Below are 19,597 nucleotides of genomic sequence, written 5' to 3'. Positions count from 1 at the left end.
GGAAACTACCTGTAAATCCAGAGTGAACAGGATGGGAAACTACCTGTAAATCCAGAGAGAACAGGGTGGGAAACTACCTGTAAATCTAGAGAGGGAACAGGATGGGAAACTCCCTGTAAATCCAGAGGGAATAGGATAGGACAGTAACTGTAAATCCAGAGAGGGAACAGGAAGTAAAACTACTTGTAATTCCTGAGAGAACACAATGGGAAATTACCTGTAAATCCAGAGGGGAACAGGATGGGAAACTATCTGTAAATCCATTGGGAACAGGATGGGAAACTATCTGTAAATCCAGAGAGGGAACAGGATGGGAAACTATCTGTGAATTCAGAGATGGAACAGGCTGGGAAACTACCTGTAAATCTGTTGGGAACAGGTTTGCAAACTACCTGTAAATCCAGAGGGAACAGGATGGGCAACTCCTTCTAAATCCAGAGGGAACAGGATGGGAAACTATCTGTAAATTCAGAGAGAACAGGATGGGAAACTATCTGTAAATTCAGAGAGAACAGGCTGGGAAATTACCTGTACATCCAGAGAGGGAGTAGCTTGGGAAACTAGCTGTAAATCCAGAGGGACTAAGATGGGAAACTACCTGTAAATCCAAAGAGGGAACAGGATGGGAAACTAGCTGTAAGTCCGGAGGGAACAGAATGGGAAACTACCTGTAAATCCAGAGAGAGAACAGGATGGGAAACTGCCGGTAAATCCAGAGGGAACAGGATGGGAAACTATCTGTAAATTCAGAGAGAACAGGGTGGGAAATTACCTGTAAATCCAGAGAGGGAACAGGATGGGAAACTACCTGTAAATCCAGAGAGGGAGTAGCTTGGGAAACTAGCTGTAAATCCAGACAGGAAAGGAATTGGGAAACTACCTGTAATTCCAGAGGGAACAGGATAGGAAACCAGCTGTAAATCCAGAGGGAACAGGATGGGAAACTACCTGTAATTCCAGAGGGAACAGGATGGGAAACTACCTGTAATTCCAGAGGGCACAGGATGGGAAACTACCTGTAAATCCAGAGGGAACAGGATCGGAAACTATCTGTAATTCCAGAGAGGGAACAGGCTGCGAAACTACCTGTAAATCCAGAGGGAACCGGATGGAAAACTAGCTGTAAATCCCGAGATGGAACAGGGTGGGAAACGGCCTGTAAATCCAGAGGGAACAGGATGGAAAACTACCTGTAAATCCAGAGATGGAACAGGATGGGAAACGGCCTGTAAATCCAGAGGGAACAGGATGGAAAACTACCTGTAAATCCAGAGTGAACAGGATGGGAAACTATCTGTAAATCCATTGGGAACAGGATGGGAAACTATCTGTAAATCCAGAGAGGGAACAGGATGGGAAACTATCTGTGAATTCAGAGATGGAACAGGCTGGGAAACTACCTGTAAATCCGTTGGGAACAGGTTTGCAAACTACCTGTAAATCCAGAGGGAACAGGATGGGCAACTCCTTCTAAATCCAGAGGGAAAAGGATGGGAAACTATCTGTAAATTCAGAGAGAACAGGATGGGAAACTATCTGTAAATTCAGAGAGAACAGGCTGGGAAATTACCTGTATATCCAGAGAGGGAGTAGCTTGGGAAACTAGCTGTAAATCCAGAGGGAATAAGATGGGAAACTACCTGTAAATCCAAAGAGGGAACAGGATGGGAAACTAGCTGTAAGTCCGGAGGGAACAGAATGGGAAACTACCTGTAAATCCAGAGAGAACAGGCTGGGAAATTACCTGTATATCCAGAGAGGGAGTAGCTTGGGAAACTAGCTGTAAATCCAGAGGGAATAAGATGGGAAACTACCTGTAAATCCAAAGAGGGAACAGGATGGGAAACTAGCTGTAAGTCCGGAGGGAACAGAATGGGAAACTACCTGTAAATCCAGAGAGAGAACAGGATGGGAAACTGCCGGTAAATCCAGAGGGAACAGGATGGGAAACTATCTGTAAATTCAGAGAGAACAGGGTGGGAAATTACCTGTAAATCCAGAGAGGGAACAGGATGGGAAACTACCTGTAAATCCAGAGAGGGAGTAGCTTGGGAAACTAGCTGTAAATCCAGACAGGAAAGGAATTGGGAAACTACCTGTAATTCCAGAGGGAACAGGATAGGAAACCAGCTGTAAATCCAGAGGGAACAGGATGGGAAACTACCTGTAATTCCAGAGGGAACAGGATGGGAAACTACCTGTAATTCCAGAGGGCACAGGATGGGAAACTACCTGTAAATCCAGAGGGAACAGGATCGGAAACTACCTGTAAATCCAGAGAGGGAACAGGCTGGGAAACTACCTGTAAATCCAGAGGGAACCGGATGGAAAACTAGCTGTAAATCCCGAGATGGAACAGGGTGGGAAACGGCCTGTAAATCCAGAGGGAACAGGATGGAAAACTACCTGTAAATCCAGAGATGGAACAGGATGGGAAACGGCCTGTAAATCCAGAGGGAACAGGATGGAAAACTACCTGTAAATCCAGAGTGAACAGGATGGGAAACTATCTGTAAATCCATTGGGAACAGGATGGGAAACTATCTGTAAATCCAGAGAGGGAACAGGATGGGAAACTATCTGTGAATTCAGAGATGGAACAGGCTGGGAAACTACCTGTAAATCCGTTGGGAACAGGTTTGCAAACTACCTGTAAATCCAGAGGGAACAGGATGGACAACTCCTTCTAAATCCAGAGGGAACAGGATGGGAAACTATCTGTAAATTCAGAGAGAACAGGATGGGAAACTATCTGTAAATTCAGAGAGAACAGGCTGGGAAATTACCTGTATATCCAGAGAGGGAGTAGCTTGGGAAACTAGCTGTAAATCCAGAGGGAATAAGATGGGAAACTACCTGTAAATCCAAAGAGGGAACAGGATGGGAAACTAGCTGTAAGTCCGGAGGGAACAGAATGGGAAACTACCTGTAAATCCAGAGAGAGAACAGGATGGGAAACTGCCGGTAAATCCAGAGGGAACAGGATGGGAAACTATCTGTAAATTCAGAGAGAACAGGGTGGGAAATTACCTGTAAATCCAGAGAGGGAACAGGATGGGAAACTACCTGTAAATCCAGAGAGGGAGTAGCTTGGGAAACTAGCTGTAAATCCAGACAGGAAAGGAATTGGGAAACTACCTGTAATTCCAGAGGGAACAGGATAGGAAACCAGCTGTAAATCCAGAGGGAACAGGATGGGAAACTACCTGTAATTCCAGAGGGAACAGGATGGGAAACTACCTGTAATTCCAGAGGGCACAGGATGGGAAACTACCTGTAAATCCAGAGGGAACAGGATCGGAAACTATCTGTAATTCCAGAGAGGGAACAGGCTGCGAAACTACCTGTAAATCCAGAGGGAACCGGATGGAAAACTAGCTGTAAATCCCGAGATGGAACAGGGTGGGAAACGGCCTGTAAATCCAGAGGGAACAGGATGGAAAACTACCTGTAAATCCAGAGATGGAACAGGATGGGAAACGGCCTGTAAATCCAGAGGGAACAGGATGGAAAACTATCTGTAAATCCAGAGAGGGAACAGGATGGGAAACTATCTGTGAATTCAGAGATGGAACAGGCTGGGAAACTACCTGTAAATCCGTTGGGAACAGGTTTGCAAACTACCTGTAAATCCAGAGGGAACAGGATGGGCAACTCCTTCTAAATCCAGAGGGAACAGGATGGGAAACTATCTGTAAATTCAGAGAGAACAGGATGGGAAACTATCTGTAAATTCAGAGAGAACAGGCTGGGAAATTACCTGTATATCCAGAGAGGGAGTAGCTTGGGAAACTAGCTGTAAATCCAGAGGGAATAAGATGGGAAACTACCTGTAAATCCAAAGAGGGAACAGGATGGGAAACTAGCTGTAAGTCCGGAGGGAACAGAATGGGAAACTACCTGTAAATCCAGAGAGAGAACAGGATGGGAAACTGCCGGTAAATCCAGAGGGAACAGGATGGGAAACTATCTGTAAATTCAGAGAGAACAGGGTGGGAAATTACCTGTAAATCCAGAGAGGGAACTGGCTGGGAAACTACCTGTAAATCCAGAGAGGGAGTAGCTTGGGAAACTAGCTGTAAATCCAGACAGGAAAGGAATTGGGAAACTACCTGTAATTCCAGAGGGAACAGGATAGGAAACCAGCTGTAAATCCAGAGGGAACAGGATGGGAAACTACCTGTAATTCCAGAGGGAACAGGATGGGAAACTACCTGTAATTCCAGAGGGCACAGGATGGGAAACTACCTGTAAATCCAGAGGGAACAGGATCGGAAACTATCTGTAATTCCAGAGAGGGAACAGGCTGCGAAACTACCTGTAAATCCAAAGAGGGAACAGGATGGAAAACTAGCTGTAAATCCGGAGATGGAACAGGGTGGGAAACGGCCTGTAAATCCAGAGGGAACAGGATGGAAAACTACCTGTAAATCCAGAGATGGAACAGGATGGGAAACGGCCTGTAAATCCAGAGAGGGAACAGGATGGGAAACTATCTGTGAATTCAGAGATGGAACAGGCTGGGAAACTACCTGTAAATCCGTTGGGAACAGGTTTGCAAACTACCTGTAAATCCAGAGGGAACAGGATGGGCAACTCCTTCTAAATCCAGAGGGAACAGGATGGGAAACTATCTGTAAATTCAGAGAGAACAGGATGGGAAACTATCTGTAAATTCAGAGAGAACAGGCTGGGAAATTACCTGTATATCCAGAGAGGGAGTAGCTTGGGAAACTAGCTGTAAATCCAGAGGGAATAAGATGGGAAACTACCTGTAAATCCAAAGAGGGAACAGGATGGGAAACTAGCTGTAAGTCCGGAGGGAACAGAATGGGAAACTACCTGTAAATCCAGAGAGAGAACAGGATGGGAAACTGCCGGTAAATCCAGAGGGAACAGGATGGGAAACTATCTGTAAATTCAGAGAGAACAGGGTGGGAAAATACCTGTAAATCCAGAGAGGGAACTGGCTGGGAAACTACCTGTAAATCCAGAGAGGGAGTAGCTTGGGAAACTAGCTGTAAATCCAGACTGGAAAGGAATTGGGAAACTACCTGTAATTCCAGAGGGAACAGGATAGGAAACCAGCTGTAAATCCAGAGGGAACAGGATGGGAAACTACCTGTAATTCCAGAGGGAACAGGATGGGAAACTACCTGTAATTCCAGAGGGCACAGGATGGGAAACTACCTGTAAATCCAGAGGGAACAGGATCGGAAACTATCTGTAATTCCAGAGAGGGAACAGGCTGCGAAACTACCTGTAAATCCAGAGGGAACCGGATGGAAAACTAGCTGTAAATCCCGAGATGGAACAGGGTGGGAAACGGCCTGTAAATCCAGAGGGAACAGGATGGAAAACTACCTGTAAATCCAGAGATGGAACAGGATGGGAAACGGCCTGTAAATCCAGAGGGAACAGGATGGAAACCTATCTGTACATCCAGAGAGGAAACAGGATGGGAACTATCTGTAAATTCAGAGATGAACAGGCTGGGAAACTACCTGTCAAATCCATGGGACACAAATGGGAAACTATCTGTAAATCCAGAGAGGGAACAGGATGGGAATTACATGTAAATCCAGAGAGGGAACAGGCTGGGAAACCACCTGTAAATCCATTGGGAACAGGTTTGCAAAACTACCTGTAAATCCATTGGGAACATGATGGGCAACTCCCTCTAATCCAGAGGGAGCAGGATGGGAAAACTATCTGTAAATTCAGAGAGAACAGGATGGGAAATTACCTGTAAATCCAGAGAGGGAGTAGCTTGGGAAACTAGCTGTAAATCCAGACAGGAAAGGAATTGGGAAACTACCTGTAATTCCAGAGGGAACAGGATAGGAAACCAGCTGTAATTATCCAGAGGGAACAGGATCGGAAACTATCTGTAATTCCAGAGAGGGAACAGGCTGGGAAACTACCTGTAAATCCAGAGGGAAAAGGATGGGAAACTACCTGTAAATCCCGAGATGGAACAGGATGGGAAACTACCTGTAAATCCAGAGGGAACAGGATGGGAAACTACCTGTAAATTCAGAGAGAACAGGATGGGAAACTAGCTGTAAATGCAGAGGGAACATGCTGGGAAACTATCTGTAAATCCATTGGGAACAGGTTTGCAAAATACCTGGAAATCCATTGGGAACAAGATGGGAAACTATCTGTAAATCCAGAGAGGGAACAGGATGGGAAACTACCTGTAAATCCAGAGAGGGAGTAGCTTGGGAAACTAGCTGTAAATCCAGACAGGAAAGGAATTGGGAAACTACCTGTAATTCCAGAGGGAACAGGATAGGAAACCAGCTGTAAATCCAGAGGGATCAGGATGGGAAACTACCTGTAATTCCAGAGGGAACAAGATGGGAAACTACCTGTAATTCCAGAGGGCACAGGATGGAAAACTACCTGTAAATCCAGAGGGAACTGGATCGGAAACTATCTGTAATTCCAGAGAGGGAACAGGCTGGGAAACTACCTGTAAATCCAGAGGGAACAGGATGGGAAACTACCTGTAAATCCCGAGATGGAACAGGATGGGAAACTACCTGTAAATGCAGAGGGAACAGGATGGGAAACTACCTGTAAATCCAGAGGGAACAGGATGGGAAACTACCTGTAAATTCAGAGAGAACAGGATGGGAAACTACCTGTAAATGCAGAGGGAACAGGCTGGGAAACTATCTGTAAATCCATTGGGAACAGGTTTGCAAACTACCTGGAAATCCATTGGGAACAAGATGGGAAACTATCTGTAAATCCAGAGAGGGAACAGGATGGGAAACTACCTGTAAATCCAGAGAGGGAGTAGCTTGGGAAACTAGCTGTAAATCCAGACAGGAAAGGAATTGGGAAACTACCTGTAATTCCAGAGGGAACAGGATAGGAAACCAGCTGTAAATCCAGAGGGATCAGGATGGGAAACTACCTGTAATTCCAGAGGGAACAAGATGGGAAACTACCTGTAATTCCAGAGGGCACAGGATGGGAAACTCCTGTAAATCCAGAGGGAACAGGATCGGAAACTATCTGTAATTCCAGAGAGGGTACAGGCTGGGAAACTACCTGTAAATTCAGGGGGAACAGGATGGGAAACTACCTGTAAATCCCGAGATGGAACAGGATGGGAAACTACCTGTAAATCCAGAGGGAACAGGGTGGGAAACTACCTGTAAATCCAGAGAGGGAGTAGCTTGGGAAACTAGCTGTAAATCCAGACAGGAAAGGAATTGGGAAACTACCTGTAATTCCAGAGGGAACAGGATAGGAAACCAGCTGTAAATCCAGAGGGAACAGGATGGGAAACTATCTGTAATTCCAGAGAGGGAACAGGATGGGAAACTACCTGTAATTCCAGAGGGCATAGGATGGGAAACTACCTGTAAATCCAGAGGGAACAGGATCGGAAACTACCTGTAAATCCAGAGAGGGACCAGGCTGGGAAACTACCTGTAAATCCAGAGAGAACCGGATGGAAAACTACCTGTAAATCCCGAGATGGAACAAGATGGGAAACTACCTGTAAATCCAGAGGGAACAGGAAGGGAAACTACCTGTAAATCCAGAGGGAACAGGATGGGAAACTACCTGTAAATCCAGAGGGAACAGGATGGAAAACTACATGTAAATCCCGAGATGGAACAGGACGGGATACTACCTGTAAATCCAGAGGGAACAGGATGGGAAACTACCTGTAAATCCAGAGTGAACAGGATGGGAAACTACCTGTAAATCCAGAGAGAACAGGGTGGGAAACTCCCTGTAAATCCAGAGAGAACAGGGTGGGAAATTATCTGTAAATCCAGAGGGAACAGGATGAGAAACTACCTGTAAATCTAGAGAGGGAACAGGATGGGAAACTCCCTGTAAATCCAGAGGGAATAGGATAGGACAATAACTGTAAATCCAGAGAGGGAACAGGAAGTAAAACTACTTGTAATTCCCGAGAGAACACAATGGGAAATTACCTGTAAATCCAGAGAGGGAACAGGATGGGAAACTATCTGTAAATCCATTGGGAACAGGATGGGAAACTATCTGTACATCCAGAGAGGAAACAGGATGGGAAACTATCTGTAAATTCAGAGATGGAACAGGCTGGGAAACTACCTGTAAATCCATTGGGAACCAAATGGGAAACTATCTGTAAATCCAGAGAGGGAACAGGATGGGAAATTACATGTAAATCCAGAGAGGGAACAGGCTGGGAAACCACCTGTAAATCCATTGGGAACAGGTTTGCAAACTACCTGTAAATCCATTGGGAACATGATGGGCAACTCCCTCTAAATCCAGAGGGAGCAGGATGGGAAACTATCTGTAAATTCAGAGAGAACAGGATGGGAAATTACCTGTAAATCCAGAGAGGGAGTAGCTTGGGAAACTAGCTGTAAATCCAGACAGGAAAGGAATTGGGAAACTACCTGTAATTCCAGAGGGAACAGGATAGGAAACCAGCTGTAATTATCCAGAGGGAACAGGATCGGAAACTATCTGTAATTCCAGAGAGGGAACAGGCTGGGAAACTACCTGTAAATCCAGAGGGAAAAGGATGGGAAACTACCTGTAAATCCCGAGATGGAACAGGATGGGAAACTACCTGTAAATCCAGAGGGAACAGGATGGGAAACTACCTGTAAATTCAGAGAGAACAGGATGGGAAACTAGCTGTAAATGCAGAGGGAACAGGCTGGGAAACTATCTGTAAATCCATTGGGAACAGGTTTGCAAAATACCTGGAAATCCATTGGGAACAAGATGGGAAACTATCTGTAAATCCAGAGAGGGAACAGGATGGGAAACTACCTGTAAATCCAGAGAGGGAGTAGCTTGGGAAACTAGCTGTAAATCCAGACAGGAAAGGAATTGGGAAACTACCTGTAATTCCAGAGGGAACAGGATAGGAAACCAGCTGTAAATCCAGAGGGATCAGGATGGGAAACTACCTGTAATTCCAGAGGGAACAAGATGGGAAACTACCTGTAATTCCAGAGGGCACAGGATGGAAAACTACCTGTAAATCCAGAGGGAACTGGATCGGAAGCTATCTGTAATTCCAGAGAGGGAACAGGCTGGGAAACTACCTGTAAATCCAGAGGGAACAGGATGGGAAACTACCTGTAAATCCCGAGATGGAACAGGATGGGAAACTACCTGTAAATCCAGAGGGAACAGGATGGGAAACTACCTGGAAATCCAGAGAGAACAGGGTGGGAAACTACCTGTAAATCCAGAGAGGGAGTAGCTTGGGAAACTAGCTGTAAATCCAGACAGGAAAGGAATTGGGAAACTACCTGTAATTCCAGAGGGAACAGGATAAGAAACCAGCTGTAAATCCAGAGGGAACAGGATGGGAAACTACCTGTAATTCCAGAGAGGGAACAGGCTGGGAAACTACCTGTAAATCCAGAGGGATCAGGATGGGAAACTACCTGTAATTCCAGAGGGAACAAGATGGGAAACTACCTGTAATTCCAGAGGGCACAGGATGGAAAACTACCTGTAAATCCAGAGGGAACAGGATCGGAAACTATCTGTAATTCCAGAGAGGGAACAGGCTGGGAAACTACCTGTAAATCCAGAGGGAACAGGATGGGAAACTACCTGTAAATCCCGAGATGGAACAGGATGGGAAACTACCTGTAAATCCAGAGGGAACAGGATGGGAAACTACCTGGAAATCCAGAGAGAACAGGGTGGGAAACTACCTGTAAATCCAGAGAGGGAGTAGCTTGGGAAACTAGCTGTAAATCCAGACAGGAAAGGAATTGGGAATCTACCTGTAATTCCAGAGGGAAGAGGATAAGAAACCAGCTGTAAATCCAGAGGGAACAGGATGGGAAACTACCTGTAATTCCAGAGGGAACAGGATGGGAAACTACCTGTAATTCCAGAGGGCACAGGATGGGAAACTACCTGTAAATCCAGAGGGAACAGGATCGGAAACTATCTGTAATTCCAGAGAGGGAACAGGCTGGGAAACTACCTGTAAATCCAGAGGGAACCGGATGGAAAACTACCTGTAAATCCCGAGATGGAACAAGATGGGAAACTAGCTGTAAATCCAGAGGGAACAGGATGGAAAACTACCTGTAAATCCCGAGATGGAACAGGATGGGAAACTACCTGTAAATCCAGAGTGAACAGGATGGGAAACTACCTGTAAATCCAGAGAGAACAGGATGGGAAACTCCCTGTAAATCCAGAGAGAACAGGGTGGGAAATTATCTGTAAATCCAGAGGGAATAGGATGGGACAGTAACTGTAAAACCAGAGAGGGAACAGGAAGTAAAACTACTTGTAATTCTAGAGAGAACAGGATCGCAAACTACCTGTAAATCCAGAGGGAACTGGATGGGAAACTACCTGTAAATCCAGAGGGAACAGGAATGGAAACTACCTGTAAATCCAGAGGGAACAGGATGGGAAACTACCTGTAAATCCAGAGGGAACAGGATGGGAAACCACCTGTAAATCCAGAGGGAAAAGATGGGAAACTATGTGTAAATCCAGAGAGGGAACAGGATGGGAAACTACCTGTAAATCCAGAGGGAACAGGATGGGAAACGACCTGTAAATCCAGAGTGGTACAGGACCGCAAACTACCTGTAAATCCAGAGACGAACACAATGGGAAACAACCTGTAAATCCAGAGGGACCCGGCTGGGAAACTACCTGTAAATCCAGAGGGACCCGGCTGGGAAGCTGCCTGTAAATCCAGAGGGAACAGGATGGGACAGTAACTGTAAATCCAGAGAGAGAACAAGAAGTAAAACTACCTGTAAATCCACAGAGGAACACGATGGGAAACTATCTGTAAATCCAGAGTGGGATCAGGATGAGAAACTACCTGCAAATCCAGAGAGGGATCAGGATGAGAACCTACCTGCAAATCCAATGGGAACAGGATGGGAAACTACCTGTGAATCCAGACGAAACTGGATGGGAAAATGCCTGTAAATCCAGAGGGAACAGGATGGGAAACTTCCTGTAAATCCAGAGGAAACAAGATGGGAAACTGCCTGTAAATCCAGAGGGAATAGGATGGGAAACTACCTGTAAATCCTGTGGAAACACGGTGAGAGACAACCAGTAAATCCAGATGGAACAGGATGGGAAACTGCCTTTAAATCCAGATAGGGAACTGGGTGGGAAACTACCAGTAAATCCAGAGGGACGAGGCTGGGAAACTACCTGTAAATCCTGAGTGAACAGGCTGGGAAAGTACCTGTAAATCCAGAGGGAACAGGATGGGAAAGTACCTGTAAATCCAGAGGAAAGAGAATGGGAAACTAGCTGTAAATCCAGAGGGAACTCGATGGGAAACTGCCTGTAAAGCCAGAGGGAACAGGATGGGAAACTACCTGTAAATCCAGAGGAAACAGAATTGGAAACTAGTTGTAAATCCAGAGGGAACTCGATGGGAAACTGCCTGTAAAGCCAGAGGGAATAGGTTGGAAAATTACCTGTAAATCCAGAGAGGGAGTAGCTTGGGAAACTAGCTGTAAATCCAGAGAGGAAAACAATTGGGAAACTCCCTGTAATTCCAGAGGGAGCAGGATAGAAAACTAGCTGTAAATCCAGAGAGTGAACTTAATGGGAAATTACCTGTAAATCCAGAGAGGGAACAGGATGGGAACCTACCAGTCAATCCTGAGCGGGAACAGGATGGGAAACTACCTGTAAATCCAGAGAGGGAACAGGATGGGAAACTACCTGTAAATCCAGAGGGGGAACAGGATGGGAAACTACCTGCAAATCCAGAGGGAACAGGATGGGAAACTCCCTGTAAATCCAGAGGGAACAGGATGGGAAATTCCCTGTAAATCCAGAGGGAACAGGATGGGAAACTACCTGTAAATCTAGAGAGGAAATTGGATGGGAAGCTGCCTGTAAATCCAGAGGGAACAGGATGGGAAACTACCTGTAAATTCAGAGGGAACAGGATGGGAAACTACCTGTAAATCCAGAGGGAACTGGTTGGGGATCTACCTGTAAATCCAGAGGGAACAGGATGGGAAACTACCTGTAAATCCAGAGGGAACAGGTTGGGAAACTACCTGTAAATCCAGAGTGAAATGGATTGCAACTACCTGTAAATCCAGAGAGGGACAGGATGGTAATCTCCCTGTAAATCCAGAGGGAGCAGGATGGGAAAATACCTGTAAATCCAGAGATGGAACAGGATGGGAAACCCCCTGTGAATCCAGAGGGATCAGGATGGGAAAATACCTGTAAATCCAGAGATGGGACAGGATGGGAAACTCCCTGTGAATCCAGAAGGAACAGGATGGGAATCTACTTGTAAATCCAGAGGGAACAGGATGGGGATCTACCTGTAAATCCAGAGGGAAGAGGATGGGAAACTACCTGTAAATCCAGAGGGAACAGGATGGGGAAACTACCTGTAAATCCAGAGGGAACCGGATGGTAAAATACCTGTAAATCCAGAGGGAACAGGATGAGAAAATACCTGTAAATCCAGAGGGAACCGGTTGGGAAACTAGCTGTAAATCCAGGGAGGGAACAGGATAGGGAACTACCTTAAACTCCATACGGAATCAGCTTTGCCAATACCTGTAATTCCAAAGGGAAATGTCTGTAACTCCAGAGGGAATATGCTGGGGAATTACCTGCAATTCGGAGGGAACAATTTGGAAAACTACCTGTAAATACAGAGATAACAGTTTGGGGAACTCCTGCAAATCCAGAGAAAGCAGGGTGGCAAATATTTGAATCCAGAGGAAACAGGTTGGAAACTGCATCATCAGGATGTCACATGCCTGTAAATCCAGTGCAGGTTGGCTGGGAAATTACCTTTAAATCCAGAGCAGGCAGGGTGGGAAGAATCAGTCTTCCTTTATGTACTCTGCCTGATTTCAGGTCTTGCTTTCATGCCTTAGATCAAAATGGATCTTCAGCAACTCAGTGCAAATGAGCAGTAGGCACTTGGGATTAGAGTGACCCTTATGAAATGACAAATATTGATGTAACTAACATATTCATAAAGTATTTGTACAATTTTCCAACAGTTTAAGAAGTATAAGCAAATTAAATAGCATCCCAAGGAGAAGTCCGATTATAATTTTAGATAGGGCGAATGATTACTGGAAACAGAATTTACCATAGCAATGTTGCTTGAATAGAAATGTATGCATTTTATAAACTGCTGCAGTGAGATGTTGAATGGTGCTTCAGAGTGCTATCCTACAGCAATTTCCAATTTGTGTAGGGTTCCAGTTTTGACTATTTTATCAGGTTTGATGAATGGAAACCAGACAGCCACCCCCGAGGAAGAACACAAAATTGAACATCCAGTCAGAGCTACTGAGGGACAACATGTTAGAAGTGGCAGAGATGGGTATTGGCTTGCCAGCAAAACAACTGATTATGCAGTTAGTTAGGAAGTGGTACTTTGCATGGGCAGGCCTTGAGATGTGGAAATAATATATATGTTTGTATGAACATAGACATTTGTTATGAGTAAGCTTTTGGGCCTTTATTTGTTTCCTATACGTGTAAATGAAATCATGCAGTATTCTGCAAAGATATCAGTCCCAGGGTTATGCTGTGAATCATTTACTGTATTACTGATGTAAACTCTATTTGCATAAAACAAACCTTTGGTGAAACGCAAGGCACAAATAGTCATTTGGTACAACAGAACTTGTGTATTGCTAAAAAAAAAACATTCATTTTGTCAAAGCTTTCCGTCTTGCACGCATCAGGACAACGGAAGAATATCAATATCAGAGGAAACAACAACTTTGTACTGGCTAGAATTTTCTGTCTATTCAAGCCAGCAGGATCTTCCACTCTGACCAATGTTCCGCCCCTGTCCCGGGTTTACCAGTGACGAGAAGTGCACTCAACGGAAATCCCATTGACAGTAGAGAGACGAGAAGATCCCGCAGGCAAATGGCAGGCTGCCTTCCGAGGGGTCTTGTGTGGAATCTCCCACCCACTGTGTGAGAAAACAGTGTTTGAATGGCATGTGGTCTCTGATTGGTTATTATGTCGCCCAGGAGAATGCACGCGTTGATGGTGACTGACAGTTAAGTATCCAGCATTGTTTGAAAATCTAAACCAGACAGCTTGATTCTGATGAATGCCCTGATGTATAAACCAGGGAACAGCTTTCATGTGTTTTGTTTAGGAGACAGGTGCAATGTGTGTACATGTTCTTTCTATCTGGAAAGAACAGAGCCCCATGCATTAATATCTGAAGCTTCCAGTACACGCAAATGTGCCACACTCTGAGCCCAACTGAAAGTCTCTATTTGGTTGTCAGCATAATCTTTAGCACACTGAGAATTACTTAGCAACGGCTGTCCAATCCCAGAATCACTGTAATGTTGGACACTGTTTTGGATTTTACAAGCACGGGCTGGTTGGGTACAGCCTGTACTTTGCCCTTTGGGAACAGTGGAAGGGACATGCTGCTTGATACGTTCTGCCAGTTTTCAGATGTACGGCTGACAAACCTAGCATCACACTGGCACTAAAATTCATTTAGCACATTACTCAATTATGTGATAGGCAAATTGTTTTTTTGGCAGGATTCTATTAGTGGTGAATACCATTCTCAATCTCAGGGAGAGGTCGTTAACAGGCCTTACCTTACCTTCAGTTTGGGGCAGCGCTTCTTTTAAGGATGTCTGAAGGCTGGCAGACAGACATTGCTTCCGGTATCCTCCTTGCAGGACTTGTGCCTAAATCGCCACTGAGGGAGTGCCTGTACCAAGTGGGTGGGAGGAGGTGATGACAGAGGGTCAGCACTGTGAAGTTCTTGGGTGGGGTTCCATGAGAAGCCACGCTGGAAGGGCAGAGTGAGACAATCTGAATAAATTACATCCCTGCCTCATGAGGCATGAAGACCCTCTCACTATGGGCAGCATGACCTCAGTCTGAGTAGAACCCCACACTCAGGCAGCCCTGTGAGGACAAAGGGGTTAAATGTATGGAAATTCAAATCCACTTGTTGGGGAATTTTAACTGTCAGGAATTAGAGTTGGGCTGGAAGGCTTGAAAACTCTGCAGCCCTTGTAAACTGGGAGAATGAGGGTGCCTTCTCGGTGTGTGCTTGTCATGCTAATTGCAGGCTTCACTTGAATCAGCTGTGTCTCATCTGCCACAAGAAGCAGTAATTTTCCTGATATGCTACCTCACCCTTCATTGACTAGTCAATTGTACCAATGAAATTGGCAGAGCTAAACATCAGTGCCACTGACTGGAGCCAAGTTCTTAAACCTTTGGAAGCATTGGCCCAAACCATTGAACTCAAATTATCAGACAAGCGTTAACATGACACAGATTACACTCGTGTTCCCCATGCAAGGGATGATGGTGAAGTCGATCAGCACTCACCCTGTTCAAGGTCATGAGTGGGGGCCCCATTGAGGTGTCCCGTGAGGATGTAGACACTGGTCCCAGACACAACTTCTCTTTCACCTAACACCAGGGTTGGAGTGGAGGGTTGGGGAATGGTCAAGAGAAAGATGCCACTGAGACTCTTGTGGTCTACGAGTCTCATCCTGGTGGAGTTGACAGGGTCAACTGTGATGAAGTGGCAGTGTAAGGGGGGGGAGACTGTGAGGCTTAGTGGAGTCCCTTACTGAAGGGGAAGTGCATGGGTGGAAGTCCCAGAGGTGTGGAGGGCTGTGGGTCAGAGCTCTGTCAGGAATCCTCAATGCTCACATTGGTGTTCTCTTCTTTTCAGTGCTTAATTCTGGAGAATCATGGGGCTGGATTCTCCAATTTTGCGGCTAAGTGCCGACACCGGCGTGAGAACTGTGGCATTTTACGACGCCAAAACTGGAGCTGAACCTTCACCAATCCTGGGACCGGTGAGGGGCTAACAGGCGCGCTGGGTAAATTCCTGGCTCCCGCGGCAAAATGGGCCGGAGAATAGTCGGGTCCGTGGCCGCACATGCGCATGGCGTTGGCCTGCAGCGGTCATATCGACATAGAACATACAGTGCAGAAGGAGGCCATTCAGCCCATCGTGTCTGCACCGACCTACTTAAGCTCTCACTTCCACCCAATCCCCGTAACCGAGTGACCCATCCTAACATTTTTTTGGTCACTAAGGGCAATTTATCATGGTCAATCCACCTAACCCGCACATCTTTGGACTGTGGGCGGAAACCGGAGCACCCGGAGGAAACCCACCCAGATATGGGGAGAACATGCAGACTCCGCACAGACAGTGACCCAGCAGGGAATTGAACCTGGGACCCTGGCGCTGTGAAGCCACAGTGCTAATCACTTGTACTACCGTGCTGCCCATGGACTGTGCGCGGACTCAACCTGCCAAATACTGCCCACAGGACAACCCCTGGCCATCCCCCACCAGGTCCCTCAGCCCTCGCGGACGTTCACCCCCCCCCCCCCCTTCTCCGGCAGCAGAGCAGCTCCCTGCTGACTGGCGGCGCTGGGCATAGTCAGCAGCTGCAACACCGTGTTCCCGACCGCTGAGACCAGACATCAACCGCGCAGTCGGGAACCCGGCCCATTGGAGCAGAGCATCGGAGGAGGGCGTTCCAATGACGCATCAATGCCGTTCCAACGACATGCGGCGCATGATGCATTGATGCCATTTCGGAGGGGGCAGAGAATAGAAAACCGGCATCAAACCGGCGCCACCCCCGATTTGGGCGTCGGAAGGGATTCTCCTCCCTAACGACAATTATGATATCGGTGTAGGGCAACGGAGAATCCTGCCCGTGGTATCTGTTGAGTTGGCTTTTCTACTCATAGCAATCAAACAGCTGCAGCAACATTGATGTGCCGGTGCAGGATGGTGCCGGTGACCAGGACCTGTGCCCTGCAGAGGAGGGGAGGTTGGTTCATGACAGCAGCACCAGATAGTGGAGCCCGTTGAAGACACTACCAGCAAAATGTCATCTGAAATTGGGATCTTACCTGCAGATTTTGGAGATTCAGTGGTGGAAGAGATTGCGTCAGTCCCAAGGGATGTTGTGCCACCTTCGCCATGTTCTGCAGGAGCTGCCACCACATAGAATCGGAGAACACCCACTGCCCATGGCCCTTAAAATTACCACCGACACAAGCGGTTCCTTTCAGGGCAGCACTGGTGATATGTGTTGTATTTCCCGGTCTGCCACACACAAATGCATTAGGGGGGTGACAATTCCCCTTTTTGTGAGAGCCCATGGGCGGGATTCTCTGATCGCCAATGCCGAAATCACGTTCGGCGATCCGCCGGAGAATTCCCATTTCAGCTGGAATCGGGGGCGATGTCGTTTGTGCGATGCTCCGCCCCCTCAAAAATGACGTGTACACTGCATGCCATATGGACAGCCTCAGGACGTCACCTGAGGCCCTCCCCCAATGGGCCGAGTCTCCGACGACGTGGGGCACGTGTGCTCACACCGTTCGGGGACTCGCGTAGCGGCTGCCAACTGTGTCCAGCGCTGCCACAGTCAGGGGGGAACGTTCTGCTGGCAGACGGGCTTCAGCAGGGGCTGTGCGGACTGGTGGGGGCATGGCCCGGGGGGTGGCAAGGCTGGTCACAGGGGGACAGTTTTTGGCAGGCCGGGTCCGCGCACATCCGGTGCCATGCTGCTCAGCGCGGCCGCCACAGGCCGCCGCAGTGCACATGCATGGCCATGGACACGGCCATTCCCCCATCATATCTGCAGGTAACACTGCGCGGCCCCCACATGTATATAAACTTGAACCAGGACCAAGCAAGCTAGAATACCAGGGCCATGGGCTTCACCTATTTAGCAGGTATCCCCCAGGTGATAGACTGCAGTCTCAATGGCATCATGCAGAGCCATTCATGAAACACCCTCAATGTCCAACACATTTGTGACCACATGATACACATAATGCAGGTATGTGCCTGTTTCCAGGGAGCATCCTTGACAGCTACATTGTGAGGCTCTCAAACATCCCTGACATTTTGACGGAGAGCAGCAGCTGGATGGATGATTCCTCGGGGACAGGGGGGTACGCACTCCGGAGATGGCTGACAACGCTAGCGCGGAGGCCGCAAACACTTGTGGAGACGCACTACAACGAGTCTCATGTTTCAACGTGCATGCTGATCGAGCAGGCAATTGGACTGTTCGCAATGCGGTTCCAGGGCCTGGACTGGTTGGGGGTGCCCTCCAATACAGCCCCCACAGGATGTCCCACAGAATTATGATCTGCTGCGCTCTCTACAGCTTGGTATTGCAAAGGGGAGACAAGCTAGACCAGGAGGAGATGGGAAGTGACACATCCCCTCGGATGAGGAGGTTCAATGGGAGGGGTGAGGCGTACCCCGCGGAGGAGGAAGTAGGACTTTGGACTATGGCCAGGGCCCGCATGGGCTGAAGGGCCACGGACACCCTCATCGCATCTTGATTTGGGGACGAGCAGGACTAGGAAGTGAAGAGTTCTCCCACCGTAGGGTGTGACATCTCATTATTACTGTGGTGCTAGTGTAGGTCCTTGTGATGGTGCCCAAGTTCGTGGGAAGGTGCAAAAGGCATGGGCCAGACTCTGCGGGAAAATGATGAAGACTTACATTGAGGACCAACCGATGCTCCTCTCATCCTCAACGATATGTCTGACTCCTGCCTGACAGAGAGATGAACGTATCTTGCCAGTGAATAGGTTCATCAAGGGTTCAGTGATGCACGATGAGCTCTCATCTGCAACAGCCCCCCTTGAGGTCAAGGGTCCTGGTATGTTCCTCCAACTAACTTCCAAGGTGGGTCAGCCTCTCGACACTTTGTCAGCCCATGGTCTCCTCATCACTGGAGAAAAGTGGCAGAAATGAGAGGCCTGAGAGTTGATGCTGGGGTGGGGGGCCCAGACAGCAGGAGTACTTTTTTACTGTGCCATCAGTGTGGGAGTTGGGAGAAACGTAATGCTGTAATTTTCACACTCCACAGGGGTGAAGCACTGAGTGTGCACGGAGGTTTGTGGAGCATGTCGCCACGAAATGACAGGGTGCAGGACCTGATGATGAACAAAGTGATATTGAATACAAGAGTTGTATTAAAATAGTGACCTATCTCAAATCGTGCCTAGGTTCACCCGTGCCCACTATGTTCCTACAGTTTATTTATCTTTCTTGCCCTCCCACCATGTCTTGCTGCATTCCCAGGACCCACATCTGAAGTTGAGGCAGCCTTCAGCCTGTTGTCTGAGATGGCCTTGTCGGGCATCCCCTGGGAATCCAGACCTTGAGGATCCAGGCATATTTTAGGGTAGCACATGTGTTGCATTGCTACCCTCCTTGGTGTTGAGGGCTGGAGATGTGTTGCTCACTCACAGAGATGGGTCCCCTGGTGGAAAGCCCCCGCTGTACCCTCGCTCATCCTCTTCCCTTCAGGTGTTCGGGGGCTCCTTGCTCCTCCATGCGATAGAGAGGCAGCTAGAATGTGATCCAAAACCTCCGCTGTACTCTGCCGCTGACACTCGTGAATTCCCAAAAGTGCCTGCAGCATGCAGTTGAAGCCCTGCATCATGGAACTGAAGCTCTTGCCAATGGATGTCATGAGCTTAACCTTTGAGCAATTAGATGTTAAGCAGTTCTAATGAGCTATTTGTATGTCCCCGCCAGGTTGGGGTGGGCAGC

The 19,597-nt window shown here is 47.4% G+C and overlaps 1 protein-coding gene across 6 annotated transcripts in view; it reads right to left on the bottom strand.

The window, feature by feature from the left end:
• The window catches only part of gria2b (glutamate receptor, ionotropic, AMPA 2b), a 180,697-nt gene that overhangs the window by 93,461 nt on the left and 67,639 nt on the right, over nucleotides 1–19,597 (bottom strand). The window lies entirely within an intron of this gene.

Source organism: Scyliorhinus canicula, chromosome 3, assembly GCF_902713615.1.
Source record: "Scyliorhinus canicula chromosome 3, sScyCan1.1, whole genome shotgun sequence".
Classification (NCBI taxonomy): domain Eukaryota; kingdom Metazoa; phylum Chordata; class Chondrichthyes; order Carcharhiniformes; family Scyliorhinidae; genus Scyliorhinus; species Scyliorhinus canicula.
The sequence above is the reverse complement of the archived record's forward strand: the minus strand, read 5'-3'. Positions and strand labels throughout refer to the sequence as shown.